The following is a 20903-nucleotide window of genomic DNA, read 5'->3' as shown; positions in this document are numbered from 1 at the left end:
GATCTGTGTCTCGTCTCGGAGCTCTACAGACTATTCCGTCGACCTCATGGCTTGGTTTTTGCTCTGACTTACACTGTCAACTGTGGGACCTTATATAGACAGGTGTGTGTGAGCCATCCCAAATCATGTCCAATCAATTGAATTTACCACAGGTGGACTCCAATCAAGTTGTAGAAACATCAAGGATGATCAATGGAAACAGGATGCACCTGAGCTCAATTTCGAGTTTCATAGCAAAGGGTCTGAATTCTTATGTACATAAGGTATTTCTGTTTTTTTATTTTCAATACATTTGCAAACATTTCTAAAAACCTGTTTTCGCTTTGTCATTATGGGGTATTGTGTGTATATTGATGAGGGGGATTAAAAAAAATCCATTTTAGAATAAGGCTGTAACATAACAAAATGTGTTAAGAGTGAAGTTATCTGAATACTTTCCGAATGCACTGTATATGTTCTAATATGGTTGACAGATTTCAGACAACCCTGGCTACAGTGCTAACAGTCAGAGTGAGGCAGAGACAGATCAGACTGCAGATCAGGTTGTAGTTGAGGGAAGTGGCACAACTGACAATGGTATGATATGCCTTATATCACTTATTTTTATTCAAGCGATACTAGCAAGAGCTGTGTGGGTTTCTTTATTTTGAAGTTATCACATTGTTCCCATGCACCTGCAACAAGTTCTCGTGTTTTTGTTTTTGAAATGATGTATTCAATAGAGAAATTATTGAAAGTTGCTAGAACACTAATCAACTTTGAAATAATAACAACAGGACCGACCAGATTCTCGACGGAGGAGTTTCAGATTCTGATTTCAGATATCGGCAAGGTAAAGAAGTAAAATAGTTCAAGTTTAAATCATGTGAACCCTTTCCTGTGATAATATTTGATAATTTTGCTGTTTGGTTTTTATCTCCAGCGCGCCCTTTCCAGGATCTATAGAGGCAGGATCTATAAAGAGGAAACCAATGAGCAGAGTATAATCCTCAGAATCGGAAATGCACTTACCACTCTGGAGGACTTCAAGAGACTCTGGCCGACAAAGAGGAGTTTCCCTTGGGTGTCTGAGGGTGTGAGTACAATTGTAATACGTGATATCTTGCTCAACATGTAGCAGTTTTACAGTAACACTAGTATCACTGTCTTGGTTTCACATTTTGATGCTCACTGTCTTCTAATTATCTACAGTCTATAGACACAAGGTTATCCCAGCTAGTAGCAGAAGCGGAGCTAGTAGCAGAAACGGAGACCAAGTATGTGAGTATACAAATGTATTAGAAGTGTAGTAATTAATGTAATGTCTAACGCAAACATCTCCCCTCATACAGTGTAACGATTTCTTTCAATAGGTGAAAGCACTTCCCCTATGTGTATTCATATCCTGGTTGCGCAGATGGACTAACAGCAGACATATCCATGAACGTGTCCTTTCTTGTTACCTGAAGGTATGAAATGCAGACTGACTTAACTGAATTACTTTACCACCTTTTGAAATGACTGCACTCTCCTGATTCATATTTAGTAATTTATTTGAGAAGGTATTTAAATTCTTAAACTCTAAACCCAAACAGGATGTTCAGACAAACAGCAAGGTCCTTCTTCCTCTGTGTGTGGGAGCTGATCCTGAGAAAGGGGACCATTACATCCTTTGGTGCGTGTCCACTTAATGATATACAGTACCAGTCAAAAGTTTGGACACACCTACTCATTTAAGTTTTTTGTTTTTTTTACTATTTTCTACATTGTAGAATAATAGTGAAGACATCAAAACTATGAAATAACACATATGGAATCATGTAGTAACAAAAAAAAAGTGTTAAACAAATCAAAATATATATTTTATGAGATTCTTCAAATAGCCCCCCTTTGCCTTGATGACCGCTTTGCACAAGCTTAGCATTCTCTCAACCAGCTTCATGAGGTAGTCACCTGGAATGCAGGTCTCATGAGATATGCATGTATTTAATATATTTGACAGGTCTTTGATGGCAAGTCCAAGCAGATCTGAGTGTACGACTCAAAGGGCTCCCGCCAAGGCAATGGATCAGAGGATCTGGAATTGCTGAGGTACCTCTAGAGACAAACTTGTAAGACACTCACAACGCAGTCCAGTCTTCCGTTCCACAGGTAACTCAAGTATTTGGTAGTAGTGTTGACAGTTGATTTGGCTTTACCACTAATTAGCATTATATTTATTTGCAGTGCTGCCATTTACTTTCGACACAAGGATTGCTCCAGCAGAGGCTACCACGTTCCTGTTGGTTTTGGGTAACGTGAGAGACGGTAAGTAAAGTTAAATTAGCTAGTTGTGCTAGCTAGTGTATTACGGAATGGCAGATATCTAGCTCAATACATTTGGTTATCAAAATAACATATTTGAACATTGTCAGGGTAACTAGTGGAGATGTGAAACAGTTGTCTATACTTTGGCTAAAACCTAGGTTTTATATTAGTTTATTTCGCAAGCTTGGTGAGAAAAACATCCGCAATATGACGTCACAACAATCAGAACGATTGGGAACTATTTCATGCTGGGAAGATTTTTACATGATCCCGCCCAATTCTGATATTTTTTTCAACTAATTGACAAATTTAATCAGATCTTTTCACCTCAGAACTTTTTTTAGAGCTGAACTGATTGGTCAAAAGACCAATTAGTTAAATATCAGAATTGGGCTGCCTATCTAAACGCAGCCATGGACTGCCAGTCCTTACCAAAGAAGTGGCAGTGTCATGCTTGTACGACGTTAAACAACAAAAAGCATGAACATAACAATTCAACAAACCTGAAAATGTTAACGTAGGGTCCATTTCCCCACTCACTTGGGGCAACTTTCCAATTTGTTAGCAGGTGTTGCACCGCGGCAAAAAGTGGTTTTAAATGTTAGCTAGCTAGCGATGCATTGCCAACAAAACATAATGTAAAGCTTGCCTGACTAGTAAACAATATTTCGCCCTAAGATAGGTTTTTACTATTTTCTGAACTACTAAGCATAACTTGTCACCACCATTTAACTAGCTAAGTACTTTTTTGTCTGCTACCAGAAATGTTTTGAAACGAGTCTGCGGTTTTTCTTCACCACGCCAGAGAGGACCTCTGTAGCTCAGCTGGTAGAGCACGGCGCTTGTAACGCCAAGGTAGTGGGTTCGATCCCCGGGACCACCCATACACAAAAATGTATGCACGCACGACTGTAAGTCGCTTTGGATAAAAGCGTCTGCTAAATGGCATATTATTATTATTGTAATGACCTGACTAGAACATAAAAGAACAACTGTCCAGACAGAGGATTGAGTTTACGAATGGACGGTTTATTAAACCAACTTTACACAGGCTACTGTTTGGCCGTAGCCCACGCCAAATAAATGAAAGATAACCCACAAGCCAATCGTGACCTTATCTTGTGAAGCCCAGACGTAAAGAGAGAGAACAAAGGCTAAACCTGGTCTTAACTTCCAATGCTCCAGCCCCCTGCCCAACCCCCCTCCACGCCACTCCGCCAACCGCCAGGATGCCCGGCATCAGAACATTCCAGGCATTCCCGTGATTGGCAGATAGCAGGTTGATTGACATGTCGGACCCCGCGAACACTGGGTACTGTTAGGTACAACACAACCATCTACTAGCCTAACACATAACACACAGCTGTCTGTGCGGGTCGCTACATTATTATTAGGACCGGTCAACTACAGAGGCCCAACTCGGCAGAAAATATGTCTCCCTCCAGCAGCAGGCGGCGTTGTTTCGCCCACCAGGCAAGGAGTTTTTGTATTGAGGTCAATAAGTGTCGAATTTGGTAAACATCAAAATGTATGGTTTATTTTCTACGTGAGGTTTATTGATAAAATATAAGTTTCGTAATGCGTAAGTTATGAGTGTACTGATATAAGTAGGACACGTGACATTCAGAAAAAACACTATCGGAGTTCATATGGTATGAGGCTAGTAGCATAGCAGCTCTCTACATTGAATACAGGCGGTAAACGTCAACATCCCTCATCAAATATTCAAAAAAGGATTACAAGAATGAGATGTATCCACCAATCCAAAGAAAGGATATGCGGGAGCTAGACAGCCCGCCATGCCACTTTGTGGACAATAGCTGTGTTCGAATACCCATACTGTATGTACTATAAGTTCATTTTAGTATACTGTAAACGAACGGTATCCTTTCAGTTGAGCGTCCTAGCGATTCACCTGTCTACCGGAAGTTGATGCTGTTGCTATGCAACCTCTTGCTAGCGTAACAAATTACTAGCTAGACATTTTACGATTTAGGGTGTGTTCGTAAATTCAATCTGGAGTGCCAGAGTGCGCTCTTAAATTCAGAGTGTTGTCAGATTGTCCGTTTGTAAATTCAGAGCTCTAGGAGCGTTCAGGAGGAGTGTAGGGCTGATCAGAACGTTCTGACCTCACAACGGCAGTCAAGCACCCAAGCTAACTAGCTAGCTACTTCCAGACACAAATGAGAGAACGCCTCACTCTAACCATTTTACTCGCCCTAGCAGAGCTGATCAGGCTGTTTTCATGTTATCCATTGCGTTGGTGACTAACTGTGCTGCTGGCAACAATTTAATTGTGCCTTTTTGCCGACGTTTACTGACACCGGCCATATTCAACGGGTGTTGAGCGTTCGTAAATCCATCAGGTATTCTGCGCTCTGGCACACTCAGACGAGTGTTCTGAAATCGGAGTAGACAGAATTAACAATGTCCATTGAGAACGCACAACGACTATACCACTTACCTAAGCGAAGAATGACGTGAATAATCAAGTCAATAAACGTTGGGTAGTTAGTTAGCATATAGTTAATATACTGGCAAGCTAGCTAACATACCGCTACATACTGCTGTAATGATATGCGGTTCGTAAGGATAGCGTAGCTGAGAAATTGTCAGTTAACGTGTTGAAAAGTCATGACTTTATTACATTGCTTAACATTTGTCATTAGTTAAAGCAATACATTTGTATCCGCTCAATTCGGCTACATATTTTCCGCCATTTTCTTCAAATCTGAAAACGTTATGAAGCCACGCCAATTTTCTGAAGAATTGCATTATGGGCCCTAAACGAACGGAAATAGTGTCCACCGCTTGTATACTTCGTATTTGGGCTAATTTAGTACGACATCCGGAAAATTTTGGCATTCTAACTTTATCCATACTATGACCAATAAGCATACTACATACTCAATTTACGTCTCAATAGTACGGTTAGTATGAGTATAAAAGCACAGCTAATGACTCCCATTGGTAAGGCTGAGAGGCATGTATCTCATCAGTATAGCTATCCATAATCTTTGACCACGCTCAATTTCTTGCGCGTTATGGGAGTCACGTGGTATGCAGCAGAGCCTCCCATTGGCCTTTTGCTCAATGAATTGATGTGACCCCCAACAAGGTGTATCATGTAAAGTAAACCACTGGAGGGAGGCAGACACCTATTGGAAAAACGGGGGTAAATCTCAATAGTTTATCATGAATTCCTCTCTTTAGCTTCTTGCCTTGATTTTATCGTGTGAAGTTAGGTCATGTGGATATTTGTTTTTCATTTGTTTGTTTTTTAACACCAGCAAACCATTCCTGTAGATGCTTAGGGCAAAAACTTTCCCATACAAAAAAAGATTGCAGTTTTGAAACTGCAGTAAAAGTGCAGTAAATGCAGTTGACTGTGGTATTTTGGAAGCAGTAATTGCAGAATAGTGTACTGAAATTGAACTGCAGTTATACTGCACTGTAACTGCAGTTACACTGCAAAATTACTGCAGTGAAAAACACTTATTTGATGCAGTATTTTCAGCATACTGCAGTTATACTGCACTCTGACTGCAATCTTTTTTCGTAAGGGTTATTATAGAATAGGTAGCATTTTTTGAACATCATCAAAATATTGAATAATAATAAGGGATAATCAACAAGGGGCTATGCGCTCTCTGGAAAATAATGAACAACGTGGAAGGTGTGTCTCAGGACGAACTAGCCTCCTTCCACGGAGTTGTATTATTTTCCAGAGAAAGCATAGAGCCCCAAGGTGATTGTTCCTTTTATACCATGGCTATAATTTAACACATTTGCTGGTAGAAATGTGTTCAACATCCACTGAAGTAGCTATCAAGTTGACTAGATAGCAACAATAGTTGCCTTGGTAAGCAAACAGACTTGCTAGTTTAGCTAACCAAAGCATCAGTCCTAGCTTGCTAATATAAAAATCGAATTCAACAATGCTAATGTTTTCAATTAGAATTTTGTTTTCAAAAGCAGCTCAAACATAGAACATGTAAGAATGAACTATAGCCCCTGAATTCTACCGTGGATATATACTGTGCATTATAGGGAAATAATGCACGCTCTAGAATGCCCTTCAAGCAGTGGTGTAAAGTACTTAAGTAAAAATACTTTAAAGTACTACTTATGTAGTTTTTTGGGGTATCTGTACTTTACAATATATATTTTTGCCAACTTTTACTTTACTAAATTTCTAAAGAAAATAATGACACTCAAAAGTACTCGTTACATTTTGACAGGAAAATGGTCCAATTCACACACTTATCAAGAGAACATCCCTGGTCATCCCTACTGCCTCTGATCTGGCGGACTCACTAAACACAAATGCTTTGTTTGTAAATTATGTCTGAGTGTTGGAGTGTGCCCCTGGTATCGTCAATAAAAAATTAAAAACTAGAAAATTGTGCTGGCTGGTTTTCTTAATATAAGGAATTTGAAATGATTTATACTTTTACTTTTGATACTTAAGTATATTTAAAACCAAATACTTTTAGACCTTTACTCAAGTAGTATTTTACTGGGTGACTTTCACTCAAGTCATTTTCTATTAAGGTATCTTTACTTTTACTCAAGTATGACAATTGAGTACTTTTTCCACCACTGCCTTCAAGCCAATCAGAAATGAGTATTCAACAAGCCCACGATATAATGCCAGAGAAGCCGGTGTTTGGAGCATATATAGGCACAGAATTTATTCATACCGTTTTCATCCTTTCACAAGATGTAGTCCTGACACAAATGTAGGGTTGCTACCCAAGCCGGCTGGTCGTTCATTCTATCGGTTCGGTTGCCAGAGACGTGACCCAGTCATTAAGTATTTTTGTTCTGTATCTATGGACACGACCCAGTCGTTCGTTCTAAATGTTCTATTGCCATACTAGCTGGCAAAGTTCTCATCCCTTGCTTGCTAGCTAGCCAACTACGGCTAACTTAGTCACGTCAAACAGTGCAGCCTGACTAACAGCAAAGTAGCTGCATTTGCATTTGTTTAAGCGGTTTTCTAGTGACATTTATTTATTAAGAATGAGCTAATGATGCGTGATTTAACCTGGCATAGAAAATGTGCTCTCTTGTCAAGACACTGTTGTCCAGAGGAGCTAGCCAACAACACAGCTAACACAATCACTTCAAACTGAAGCTGGAAAGACTGCAAACTAGCTGTATATCGTTTTACCTGTTTTCTATTGACATATCCATACAAATTATGCTGATTCATGATTGACTGGCTGAGAAAAGCTGCCTGCCTGTCTCATCCTGACTCCCACACATGCCAAACCTGTTATCATTTAACAAGTGTCGTATCAATTTGAGGTTTGTCAATGTCAGTAAGGAAAAGATGAGTCTGTTCTACTCATGATATACAGTGCATTCGGAAAGTATTCAGACCCCTTCACTTTTTCCACATTTTGTTATGTTACAGCCTTATTCTAAAATGGATTCAATAAAAAGAAAATCCTCAATCTACACACAATAGCCCATAATGACAAAGCGAAAACAGGTTTATACATTTTTGCAAATGTATATAGAAATACAATTTAAAAAGTACCTTATTTACATAAGTATTCAGACCCTTTGCTATGAGACTCGAAATTGAGCTCAGGTGCATCCTGTTCCCGTTGATCATCCTTGAGATGTTTCTACAACTTGATTGGAGTCCACCTGTGGTAAATTCAATTGATTGGACATGATTTGGAAAGGCACACACCTGTCTATATAAAGGTCCCACAGTTGACGGTGCATGTCAGAGCAAAAACCAAGCCATGAGGTCGAAGGAATTGTCCGTAGAGCTCCGAGACAGGATTGTGTCGAGGCACAGATCTGGGGAAGGTTATCAAAACATTTCTGCAGCATTGAAGGTCCTCAAGAACACAGTGGCCTCCATCATTCTTAAATGGAAGAAGTTTGGAACCACCAAGACTCTTCCTAGAGCTGGCCGCCCGGCCAAACTGAGCAATTGGTGGAGAAGGGCCTTGGTCAGGGAGGTGACCAAGAACCCGATGGTCACTCTGACAGAGCTCCAGAGTTCCTCTGTGGAGATGGGAGAACCTTCCAGAAGGACAACCATCTCTGCAGCACTCCACCAATCAGGCCTTTATGGTAGAGTGGCCAGACGGAAGCCACTCCTCAGTAAAAGGCACATGACAGTCCGCTTGGAGTTTGCCAAAAGGCACCTAAAGGACTCTGACCATGAGAAACAAGAATCTCTGGTCTGATGAAACCAAGATTGAACTCCTTGGCCTGAATGCCAAGCGTCACGTCTGGAGGAAACCTGGCACCATCCCTATGGTGAAGCATGGTGGTGGCAGCATCATGCTGTGGGGATGTTTTTCAACGGCAGGGACTGGGAGACAAGTCAGGTTTTAGGGAAAGATGAACGGCGCAAAGTAGAGAGAGATCCTTGATGAAAACCTGCACCAGAGCGCTCAGGACCTAAGACTGGGGCAAAGGTTGCCCTTAAATGCATTCGCAAAAATTTCTCAAAACCTGTTTTCGCTTTGTCATTATGGGGTATTTTGTGTAGATTGGGAAACATTTGATTTGATCAATTTTAGAATAAGGCTGTAAAGTAACACAATGTGGAGAAAGTGAAGGGGTCTGAATACTTTCCGAATGCACTGTACATACTATACCACTCAGTGGTTTTGAATTCAACACTAATTCTTTCCAAATTCCATCTGCTTATTGCTCTGCTTGTATGGTTTCGGATTGTATGTTTTCCTCGTATATTGTAGGCAAACTTTTGAAGGGATCTGAACAGTGTGTTTTCATAGACTTGTCTGAGGATTAAAGGTCAGGTGAGCATTGGTGTCATTTAGAATTAACCATGGATAGGTTTTGCAGCACCAATTAAGAAACATATAACAGGAACAGATTTATATATATTCTTTATTTATTTTAAATAAATCAAATGTATATATATATTTATTTTATTTGATCATGCTGTTTAATATGCCCAAATTCTTTTAGGGAAATTTCCCCTTACATAATGTTGGCTCAGTCTTTCCAAATGTGTGGGTGCATAAAAAAAATTAAGGGACATTTGAGAACCAATCTGAACAATAAATGGACCCAAACCTCTATAAATGTGTAGTTCATTCAAAATACATTTGAGGGTGCATGCCCCACAGCTCATATAGGCTGTGATCACAGAATGTTTCATACTCCGCAGATACTGTGACATTCTGTGGGTCTAATCGAGACCAATATGTAATGTAATGAAATCACATTGCTGTGATGTGTTGTGGAGGTAGGAAGATGACCAAATGCGGTGGTAATGTTATTACTTTAAGATTACGTAGCCACAATGTTGTGAGAAGGTAATGTCATGACATTACCAATCCATTATGTCAGGGTTGGTCGTGGTTACGTAACGTGTTTGCTGGTTCATTACTATGGGACAGCTGCAGATCGAATTTCAATATTGAAACAATGTTGCAAATGTCAGACAGACTGCACGGTTTATACAAATCTCCGCTATTGAAAACCACTTGCTAGCTTAACAGAAATGGGAGATAATGTCTAGATGCCATTTACAGTGCAGATCAAGTTTAGAAATTGTCTGGCTGGGCTGATGAAACTGTGGATTGCGCAGTGAGATGGAACAGAGTAAATAGGCATTTCAACGTCATAGCTTTAGACAGTGGTAACTTGTGGAATAGAGACAGGCTGGAATGCGGTTTTAAACAATCAGTGTCCAGGACAAGCAGCGTTCCAAGCCGTGTTGTATTGGCTTTCACATACACACCTCTATGCCTGCTAACAATTCCATCTGAAAATTATCACTGTGCCTCCATAAGAATATAATGTTCATGTTGCTGTCCGAATCAGCTCTTGTATTTATCTCAACTCGCACATTATTTCCCCTTGCTTCCAGCCTAGCATTTAGTTTGGTACAGCGGGGGTTAATTAAGCAATAAGGCCCGAGGGGGTGTGGTATATGGCCAATATACCATGGCTAAGGGCTGTTCTTACGTATGACGCAACGCAGAGTGCCTGGATACGGCCCTTAGCCGTGGTATATTGGCCATATACCACAAACCCCAGAGGTGCCTTATTGCTATTATAAACTTGTTACCAACGTAATTAGAGCAGTAAAAATAAATGTTTTGTCATACACGTGGTATACTTAAGCAATAACGCCCAAGGGGGTGTGGTACAGGGAGGGGAAAAAAGTATTTGATCCCCTGCTGATTTTGTACATTTGCCCACTGACAAAGACATGATCAGTCTATAATTTTAATGGTAGGTTTATTTGAACAGTGAGAGACAGAATAACAACAAAAAAATCCAGAAAAACGCATGTCAAAAATGTTATCAATTGATTTGCATTTTAATGAGGGAAATAGGTATTTGACCCCTCTACAAAACATGACTTAGTACTTGGTGGCAAAACCCTTGTTGGCAATCACAGAGGTCAGACGTTTCTTGTAGTTGGCCACCAGGTTTGCACACATCTCAGGAGGGATTTTGTCCCACTCCTCTTTGCAGATCTTCTCCAAGTCATTAAGGTTTCGAGGCTGACGTTTGGCAACTCAAACCTTTAGATCCTTCCACAGATTTTCTATGGGATTAAGGTCTGGAGACTGGCTAGGCCACTCCAGGACCTTAATGTGCTTCTTCTTGAGCCACTCCTTTGTTGCCTTGGCCATGTGTTTTGGGTCATTGTCATGCTGGAATACCCATTTTCAATGCCCTGGCTGAGGGAAGGAGGTTCTCACCCAAGATTTGACGGTACATGGCCCCGTCCATCGTCCCTTTGATGCGGTGAAGTTGTCCTGTCCCCTTAGCAGAAAAACACCCACAAAGCATAATGTTTCCACATCCATGTTTGACGGTGGGGATGGTGTTCTTGGGGTCATAGGCAACATTCCTCCTCCTCCAAACACGGCGAGTTGAGTTGATGCCAAAGAGCTCGATTTTGGTCTCATCTGACCACAACATTTTCACCCAGTTCTCCTCTGAATCATTCAGATGTTAATTGGCAAACTTCAGACGGGCCTGTATACGTGCTTTCTTGAGCAGGGGGACATTGCGGGCGCTGCAGGATGTCAGTCCTTCACGGCGTAGTGTGTTACCAATTGTTTTCTTGGTGACTATGGTCCCAGCTGCCTTGAGATCATTGACAAGATCCTCCTGTGTAGTTCTGGGCTGATTCCTCTCCGTTCTCATGATCATTGCAACTCCACGAGGTGAGATCTTGCATGGAGCCCCATGCCGAGGGAGATTGACAGTTATTTTGTGTTTCTTCCATTTGCCAATAATAGCACCAACTGTTGTCACCTTCTCACCAAGCTGCTTGGCGACGGTCTTGTAGCCCATTCCAGCCTTGTGTAGGTCTACAATCTTGTCCCTGACATCCTTGGAGAGCTCTTTGGTCTTGGCCATGGTGGAGAGTTTGGAATCTGATTGATTGATTGCTTCTGTGGACAGGTGTCTTTTATACAGGTAACAAGCTGAGATTAGGAGCACTCCCTTTAAGAGTGTGCTCCTAATCTCAGCTCGTTACCTGTATAAAAGACACCTGGAAGCCAGAAATCTTTCTGATTGAGAGGGGGTCATATACTTATTTCCCTCATTAAAATGCAAATGTATTTATAACATTTATGACATGCGTTTTTCTGGATTACTTTGTTATTCTGTCTCTCACTGTTCAAATAAACCAAACATTAAAATTATAGACTGATCATTTCTTTGTCAGTGGGCAAACGTACAAAATCAGCAGGGGATCAAATACTTTTTCCCCCTCACTGTATATGGCCAATATATTCCCCGGCTAAGGACTGTTCTTATGTATGACGCAATGCGGAGTGCCTGGACACAGCCCTTAGCTGTGGTATATTGGCCAATGATCAAAACCCCCGAGGTGCCTTGTTGCTATCATTACTGCTCTAATAACATTGGTTACCAGTTTATAATAGTAATAAGGCACCTCGGGGGTTTGTGGTATATGGCCAATATACCAGCCTGCATAGAAACCATTTAGTTTAGAACTGATAAACAGTCCTTTTGCATAGCAACTATGCAAAAATAATTAATGACTGGTGTCCGTCTGTAGCAACATGACCAAAAGAACTAACAACCAGATTTTTCCGGACTATATCTTCTGGTGAAAGAATGAAATTGTATGAATTGACTTATCAAATAACAATGAAAATATTGTATGTAATTCATTGTTAAGTTTTCTAAAAGCAATAAGGCACACAAGCCAGTGCTGTATCACGAATACAGTCACCAGGTAAATAACGCAATTGTACACGAGGGCGTGCAAAACAACTTTTTTGGCAATACTTTTTTAGCACGGCTGTTCTGCGGTCATAGGTAGGAGGTGGAGCCGAGTACCGTAGATCAGCACAGCCGTACTAAAAATAAGTTGTGTTGCACAACCGAGTGTACAATTCCTTTTCTACAACGGGTTACCAATTAAATAAAACGTTATTTTAATAAATGTATTCATAGGCTACCATTTCATCCCTCGGCAAAAATATAGGCCTAGTCCCGACACATCTATGGTTGCTAGCCAAGCCGACTGGCCGTTCATTCTATCGGTTACCAGAGCCGCTACCCAGTCGTGAAGTCTTTTTGTTCTATATCTATGGACACGACCCAGTCGTTCGTTATAAATGTCCCGCTGGCTGGCAACGCTCATTCCTTGCTTGCTAGCTAGGCAACAACGGCTAACACAATCACGTCAAACCGTGCAGCTAGAATAACAGTGTAGTGTCTGAAAAAGTTATGACTTTGCTGACGTCTGCAAATGGTGTTAGAGGATGTTGACTCAGCTTGAGGAAGCATCTGGGGAGCATTTCTATAGGGGCACCCTAAAACAGAGGAAGTCTGTTAGGTGGAGTCCTGGGATTGGTCTGTAGGGGAAAACACCCATATCAGGTTACATAGGATATATATACTATGGTTTGGGACAAAGGAGGGGAGAATAACATATTAGAGATTGGGGCCGGTTATTCTCCAGATGTCTGCAGAAGTCTGTAAATTGGCGCTGAGATCTTCAAATGTAATAAATAATTATAATCGAGGACAGTGTCAGCGGATTTCTTGTTCTCACAGCATCTCAGCATCGTTTTCTCGACACTACAACAGCAAAGTAGCTGCATTTCATTTTGTTTGACCTGTTTATCGATTGACATTTCTTTCTATATATCGATAAAAATGATACTAATTCATGATTTTGACTGGATGAGAAAGATGTCCGTCTCATCCTGACACGATAATTCTCAATAGGACAGTGGAGATCGATTTTCAATATTGAAACAATGTTGCCCTTATGAAAAAATATTGCAGTTAAAGTGCAGTCTAACTGCGGTATGCTGCGTCCAAAATAACTTTTCTTTCTTACTACAGTCGACTGCAGTTACAAAACTGCAATCTTTTTTTGTAAGGGTGCAAATCGTCAAGAGACAGATAGCAACATTTGTACAAACCTACGTTGTTGCAAACCAAATGTTAGGCTAGAATCAAGGGGAAATAATGTCTAGATGCTATTTACAGTGGCGATCAAGCTAATGAATTGGCTGGCTGGGCTGATGGATTAGTGGATGCACAGGGATTTCTCAGATGGAACAGAAAACAAGATGCCCATTTTTTTTGCATCATAGGCCATGCAAAACTTTTTTTTTTGTATGGTTTAGAACACATCTCAACCAATTACAATTCTTGTTTTGACCAACCTGTTGTAGAATGGGTTGACTGGCACTCCACTATCGAACAATGTCATTTACCGGTGACTGTATTCATGATACAGCACTGCCATTTGTGCCTTATTGCTTAATGATCAAACCCCACATTATCATTTATTGTAGATTCATAAAAAGATAGCCCAAGTATAAAAATGTACAGATTTAGAGCTATATACCTTAGCGTTCATATATATATACCTTAGCGTTCATATACAGTGGGGAGAAAAAGTATTTGATACACTGCCGATTTTGCAAGTTTTCCTACTTACAAAGCATGTAGAGGTCTGTAATTTTTATCATAGGTACACTTCAACTGTGAGAGACGGAATCTAAAACAAAAATCCAGAAAATCACATTGTATGATTTTAAAGTAATTAATTTGCATTTTATTGCATGACATAAGTATTTGATACATCAGAAAAGCAGAACTTAATATTTGGTACAGAAACATTTGTTTGCAATTACAGAGATCATACGTTTCCTGTAGGTCTTGACCAGGTTTGCACACACTGCAGCAGGGATTTTGGCCCACTCCTCCATACAGACCTTCTCCAGATCCTTCAGGTTTCGGGGCGGTCGTTGGGCAATACGGACTTTCAGCTCCCTCCAAAGATTTTCTATTGGGTTTAGGTCTGGAGACTGGCTAGGCCATTCCAGGACCTTGAGATGCTTCTTACGGAGCCACTCCTTAGTTGCCCTGGCTGTGTGTTTTGGGTCGTTGTCATGCTGGAAGACCCAGCCACGACCCATCTTCAATGCTCTTACTGAGGGAAGGAGGTTGTTGGCCAAGATCTCACGATACATAGCCCCATCCATCCTCCCCTCAATACGGTGCAGTCGTCCTGTCCCCTTTGCAGAAAAGCATCTCCAAAGAATGATATTTCCACCTCCATGCTTCACGGTTGGGATGGTGTTCTTTGGGTTGTACTCATCCTTCTTCTTCCTCCAAACACGGCGAGTGGAGTTTAGACCAAAAAGCTCAATTTTTGTCTCATCAGACCACATGACCTTCTCCCATTCCTCCTCTGGATCATCCAGATGGTCATTGGCAAACTTCAGACGGGCCTGGACATGCGCTGGCTTGAGCAGGGGGACCTTGCGTGCGCTGCAGGATTTTAATCCATGATGGCGTAGTGTGTTACTAATGGTTTTCTTTGAGACTGTGGTCCCAGCTCTCTTCAGGTCATTGACCAGGTCCTGCCGTGTAGTTCTGGGCTGATCCCTCACCTTCCTCATGATCATTGATGCCCCACGAGGTGAGATCTTGCATGGAGCCCCAGACCGAGGGTGATTGACCGTCATCTTGAACTTCTTCCATTTTCTAATAATTGTGCCAACAGTTGTTGCCTTCTCACCAAGCTGCTTGCCTATTGTCCTGTAGCCCATCCCAGCCTTGTGCAGGTCTACCATTTTATCCCTGATGTCCTTACACAGCTCTCTGGTCTTGGCCATTGTGGAGAGGTTGGAGTCTGTTTGATTGAGTGTGTGGACAGGTGTCTTTTATACAGGTAACGAGTTCAAACAGGTGCAGTTAATACAGGTAATGAGTGGAGAACAGGAGGGCTTCTTAAAGAAAAAACGAACAGGTCTGTGAGAGCCGGAATTCTTACTGGTTGGTAGGTGATCAAATACTTATGTCATGCAATAAAATGCAAATTAATTACTTAAAAATCATACAATGTGATTTTCTGGATTTTTGTTTTAGATTCCGTCTCTCACAGTTGAAGTGTACATATGATAAAAATTACAGACCTCTACATGTTTTGTAAGTAGGAAAAATGCAAAATCGGCAGTGTATCAAATACTTGTTCTCCCCACTGTATATATATATATATATATATATATATATATATATATATATATATATATATACATACATACACACACACAGTTGAAGTCGGAAGTTAACATACACTTAAGCCAAATACATTTAAACTCTGTTTTTCACAATTCCCGACATTTAATCCTAGTACAAATTCCCTGTCAGATCAGTTAGGATTACCACTTTATTTTAAGAATGTGAAATGTCAGAATAATAATGCTTCACAGAGTTCAAGTCACAGACACATCTCAACATCAACTGTTCAGAGGGGGCTGTGTGAATCAGGCCTTCATGGTCAAATTGCTGCAAAAAAAAAAAAAAAACTACTAAAGGACACCAATAAGAAGAGTCATTATGGCCAAACAGTTATATTTTTGTTTCATCAGACCAGAGGACATTTCTCCAAAAAGTAAGACCTTTGTCCCCATGTGCAGTTACAAACCGTAGTGGCGGTTTTGGAGCAGTGGCTTCTTCCTTGCTGAGTGGTCTTTCAGGTTATGTCGATATAGGACTTGTTTTACTGTGGATATAGATACTTTTGTACCGGTTTCCTCCAGCATCTTCACAAGGTCCTTTGCTGTTGTTCTGGGATTTATTTGCACTTTTCGCACCAAAGTACGTTCATCTCTAGGAGACAGAACGCGTCTCCTTCCTGAGCGGTATGACGGCTGCGTGGTCCCATGGTGTTTATACTTGCGTACTATTGTTTGTACAGATGAACGTGGTCCCTTCAGGCGTTTGGAAATTGCTCCCAAGGATGAACCAGACTTGTGGAGGTCTACCATTTTTTTTCTGAGGTCTTGGCTGATTTTCATTTTCCCATGATGTCAAGCAAAGAGGCACTGAGTTTGAAGGGAGGCCTTGAAATACATCCACAGGTACACCTCCAATTGTCTCAAATGATGTCAATTGGCTTCAGAAGCTTCTGATAGGCTATGACATCATTTTCTGGAATTTTCCAAGCTGTTTAAAGGCACAGTCAACTTAGTGTATGTAAACTTCTGACCCACTGGAATAGTGATACAGTGAATTATAAGTGAAATAATCTGTCTGTAAACAATTGTTGGAAAAATGACTTGTGCCATGCACAAAGTAGATGTCCTAACCGACTTGCCAAAACTATAGTTTGTTAACAAGAAATGTGTGGTGTGGTTGAAAAACGAGTTTTAATTACTCCAACCTAAGTGTATGTAAACTACCGACTTCAACTGTATATGAACGCTAAGGTATATAGCGTTCAGTGGGCACGTCATTGTTTTGTTGCCCACGTTTTCATGAAGCTACAATCCTTAATTCAGCCAAACGTTACTGCAGACACGCCACCTTTTTTGCTTTAACTGAGGGATGGGACTGCACGTGACTGAGACTGCCGCTGTCCACCGCACTGTGTTGCTGAACGGCAGATCACAGTATTTTGATTCAGTCACTGTCCACTAGAGCAGGGTTTACCAAACTCGGTCCTGTCCGGTCCTGGCCCATATTAAGATGGGCAGTCTGAGATATGGCTTTTTCTTTGCAACTCTGCCTAGAAGGTCAGCATCCCGGAGTCGCCTCTTCACTGTTGACGTTGAAACTGATAATGGGCCTCTGTACGCCTATGTAGATATTCCATAAAAAAATAGCAGTTTCCAGCTACAATAGCCATTTACAACATTAAATGTCTACACTGTATTTCTGATCAATTTGATGTTCTTTTAATGGACAAACAAATTGCTTTTCTTTAGAAAACAAGGACATTTCTAAGTGACCCCAAACGTTTGAACGGTAGTGTAAGTTTTCAGACCCTTTGCTATGAGACTCGAAATTGAGCTCAGGTGCACCCTGTTTCAATTGCTCCTCCTTGAGATGTTTCTACAACTTGGAGTCCACCTGTGGTCAATTCTATTGATTGGACATGATTTGGAAAGGCACATACCTGTCTATATAAGGTCCCACAGTTGACCGTGCATGTCAGAGCAAAAACCAAGCCATGAGGTCGAAGGAATTGTCCGTAGAGCTCCGAGACAGGATTGTGTCGGGGCACAGATCTGGGGAAGGGTACCAAAACATTTCTGTAGCATTGAAGGTCCCCAAGAACACAGTGGCCTCCATTCTTAAATGGAAGAAGATTGGAATCACCAAGACTCTTCCTAGAACTGGCCTCCTGGCCAAACTGAGCAATCGGGGGAGAAGGGCCTTGATCAGGGAGGTGACCAAGAACCCGATGGTCACTCTGACAGAGCTCTAGAGTTCCTCTGTGGAGGAGATGGGAGAACCTTCCAGAAGGACAACCATCTCTATAGCACTCCACCAATCAGGCCTTTATGGTAGAGTGACCAGACGGAAGCCACTCCTCAGTAAAAGGCACAACAGCCAGCTTGGAGTTTCCCAAAAGGCACCTAAAGACTCTCAGACCATGAGAAACAAGATTCTCTGGTCTGATGAAACCAAGATTGAACTCTTTGGCCTGAATGCCAAGCGTCACGTCTGGAGGAAACCTGGCACCATCCTTACGGTGAAGCATGTTGATGGCAGCATCATGCTGTGGGGATGTTTTTCAGCGGCAGGGACTGGGAGACTAGTCAGGATCGAGGCAAAGATGAACGGAGCAATGTACAGAGAGATCCTTGATGAAAACCTCCTCCAGAGCGCTCAGGACCTCAGACTGGGGTGAGGGTTCACCTTACTACAGGACAACGACCCTAAGCACACAGCCAACACAACGCAGGAGTGGCTTTGGGAGAATGTCCTTGAGTGGCCCAGCCAGAGCCCGGACTTGAACCCGATCGAACATCTCTGGAGAGACCTGAAAATAGCTGTGCAGCGACGCTCCCCATCCAACCTGACAGAGCTTGAGAGGATCTGCAGCGAAGAATGGGAGAAACTCCCCAAAACAGGTTTGCCAAGCTTGTAGCATCATACCCAAAAAGATTCCAGACTGTAATCGGTGCCAAAGGTGCTTCAACAAAGTACTGAGTAAAGGGTCTGAATACTTATGGAAATGTGATGTTTCAGTTTATTTATTATTATATTTATAAAAAACAGTTTTTGCTTTGTCATTATGGGGTATTTTGTGTAGATTGATTGTGTGTAGAACAATTTAATACATTTTAGAATAAGGCTGTACCCTAACAAAATGTGTAAAAAGTCAAGGGGTCTGAATACTTTCCGAAGGCATTGTATTAGTAGATGGGTAAAAATAAAGAAAGCAGACATTGAATATCTCTTTGAGCATGGTGAAGTTATTATTTACACTTTCGATGGTGTATCAATACACCCAGTCACTGCAAAGATACAGGCGTCCATCCTAACTCAGTTGCCGGAGAGGAAGGAAACTGCTCAGGGATTTCACCATGAGGCCAATGGTGACTTTAAAACCATTACAGAGTTTAATGGCTGTGATAGGAGAAAACTGAGGATGGATCAACAACATTGTAGTTACTCCACAATACTAACCTAAATGACAGAATGAAAAGGAAGCCTGTACAGAATAAAAGGTACTGTCCACAATAGGCTGAGAGAGGCTGGATTGAGGGCTTGTAGGCCCGTTGTAAGGCAGGTCCTCACCAGACATCACCGGCAACAACGTCGCCTATGGGCACAAACCCACCGTCGCTGGACCAGACAGGACTGGCAAAAAGTGCTCTTCACTGACGAGTCGCGGTTTTGTCTCACCAGGGGTGATGGTCGGATTCGCGTTTATCGTCGAAGGAATGAGCTTTACACTGAGGCCTGTACTCTGGAGCGGGATCGATTTGGAGGTGGAGGGTCTGTCATGGTCTGGAGCGGTGTGTCACAGCATCATCAGACTGAGCTTGTCATTGCAGGCAATCTCAACGCTGTGCGTTACAGGGAAGACATCCTCCTCCCTCATGTGGAGGGTCTGTCATGGTCTGGAGCGGTGTGTCACAGCATCATCAGACTGAGCTTGTCATTGCAGGCAATCTCAACGCTGTGCGTTACAGGGAAGACATCCTCCTCCCTCATGTGGTACCCTTCCTGCAGGCTCATCCTGACATGACCCTCCAGCATGACAATGCTACCAGCCATACTGCTCATTCTGTGCGTGATTTCCTGCAAGACAGGAATGTCAGTGTTCTGCCATGGCCAGCGAAGAGCCCGGATCTCAATCCCATTGAGCACGTCTGGGACCTGTTGGATCGGAGGGTGAGAGCTAGGGCCATTCCCCCCAGATATGTCTGGGAACTTACAGATGCCTTGGTGGAAGAGTGGGGTAACATATCACGGCAAGAACTGGCAAATCTGGTGCAGTCCATGAGGAGGAGATGCACTGCAGTACTTTATGCAGCTGGTGGCCACCCCAGATACAGACTGCTACTTTTGATTTTAACCCCCCCTTTGTTCAGGGACACATTATTCAATTTCTGTTAGTCACATGTCTGTGGAACTTGTTCAGTTTATGTGTCAGTTGTTGAATCTTGTTATGTTCATACCAATATTTACACATGTTAAGTTTGCTGAAAATAAACACAGTTGACAGTGAGAGGACATTTCTTTTTTTTGCTGAGTATATACAGTTGAAGTCGGAAGTTTACATACACTTAGGTTGGAGTCACTAAAACTCGCTTTTCAACCACTCCACAAATTTCTTGTTAACAAACTATAGTTTTGGCAAGTCGGTTAGGACATCTACTTTGTGCATGACACAAGTAATTTTTCCAACAATTGTTTACAGACAGATTATTTTACTTATAATTCACTGTCTCACAATTCCAGTGGGTCAGAAGTTTACATACACTAAGTTGACTGTGCCTTTAAACAACTTGGAAAATTCCAGAAAATGATGTCATGGCTTTAGAAGCTTCTGATAGGCTAATTGACATCATTTGAGTCAATTGGAGGTGTACCTGTGGATGTATTTCAAGGCCTACCTTCAAACTCAGTGCCTCTTTGCTTGACATCATGGGAAAATCAAAAGAAATCAGCCAAGACCTCAGAAAAATAATGGTAGACCTCCACAAGTCTGGTTCATCCTTGGAGCAATTTCCAAATGCCTGAAGGTACCACGTTCATCTGTACAAACACCATTGGACCACGCAGCCGTCATACCGCTCAGGAAGGAGACACGTTCTGTCTCCTAGAGATGAACGTACTTTGGTGCG

The 20903-nt window shown here is 41.7% G+C and overlaps 1 long non-coding RNA gene across 1 annotated transcript; it reads left to right on the top strand.

The window, feature by feature from the left end:
• The first annotated feature begins 1937 nt into the window (after positions 1-1937).
• On the top strand, positions 1938-6564 carry LOC121554715. The gene is made up of 3 exons (XR_005997762.1): positions 1938-2130; positions 2206-2286; positions 6528-6564. It is a non-coding gene; the product is annotated as an uncharacterized LOC121554715 (long non-coding RNA).
• Positions 6565-20903: the final 14339 nt, after the last annotated feature.

This window comes from Coregonus clupeaformis, chromosome 39 (assembly GCF_020615455.1).
Source record: "Coregonus clupeaformis isolate EN_2021a chromosome 39, ASM2061545v1, whole genome shotgun sequence".
Taxonomy (NCBI): Eukaryota; Metazoa; Chordata; class Actinopteri; order Salmoniformes; family Salmonidae; genus Coregonus; species Coregonus clupeaformis.
The sequence above is the reverse complement of the archived record's forward strand: the minus strand, read 5'-3'. Positions and strand labels throughout refer to the sequence as shown.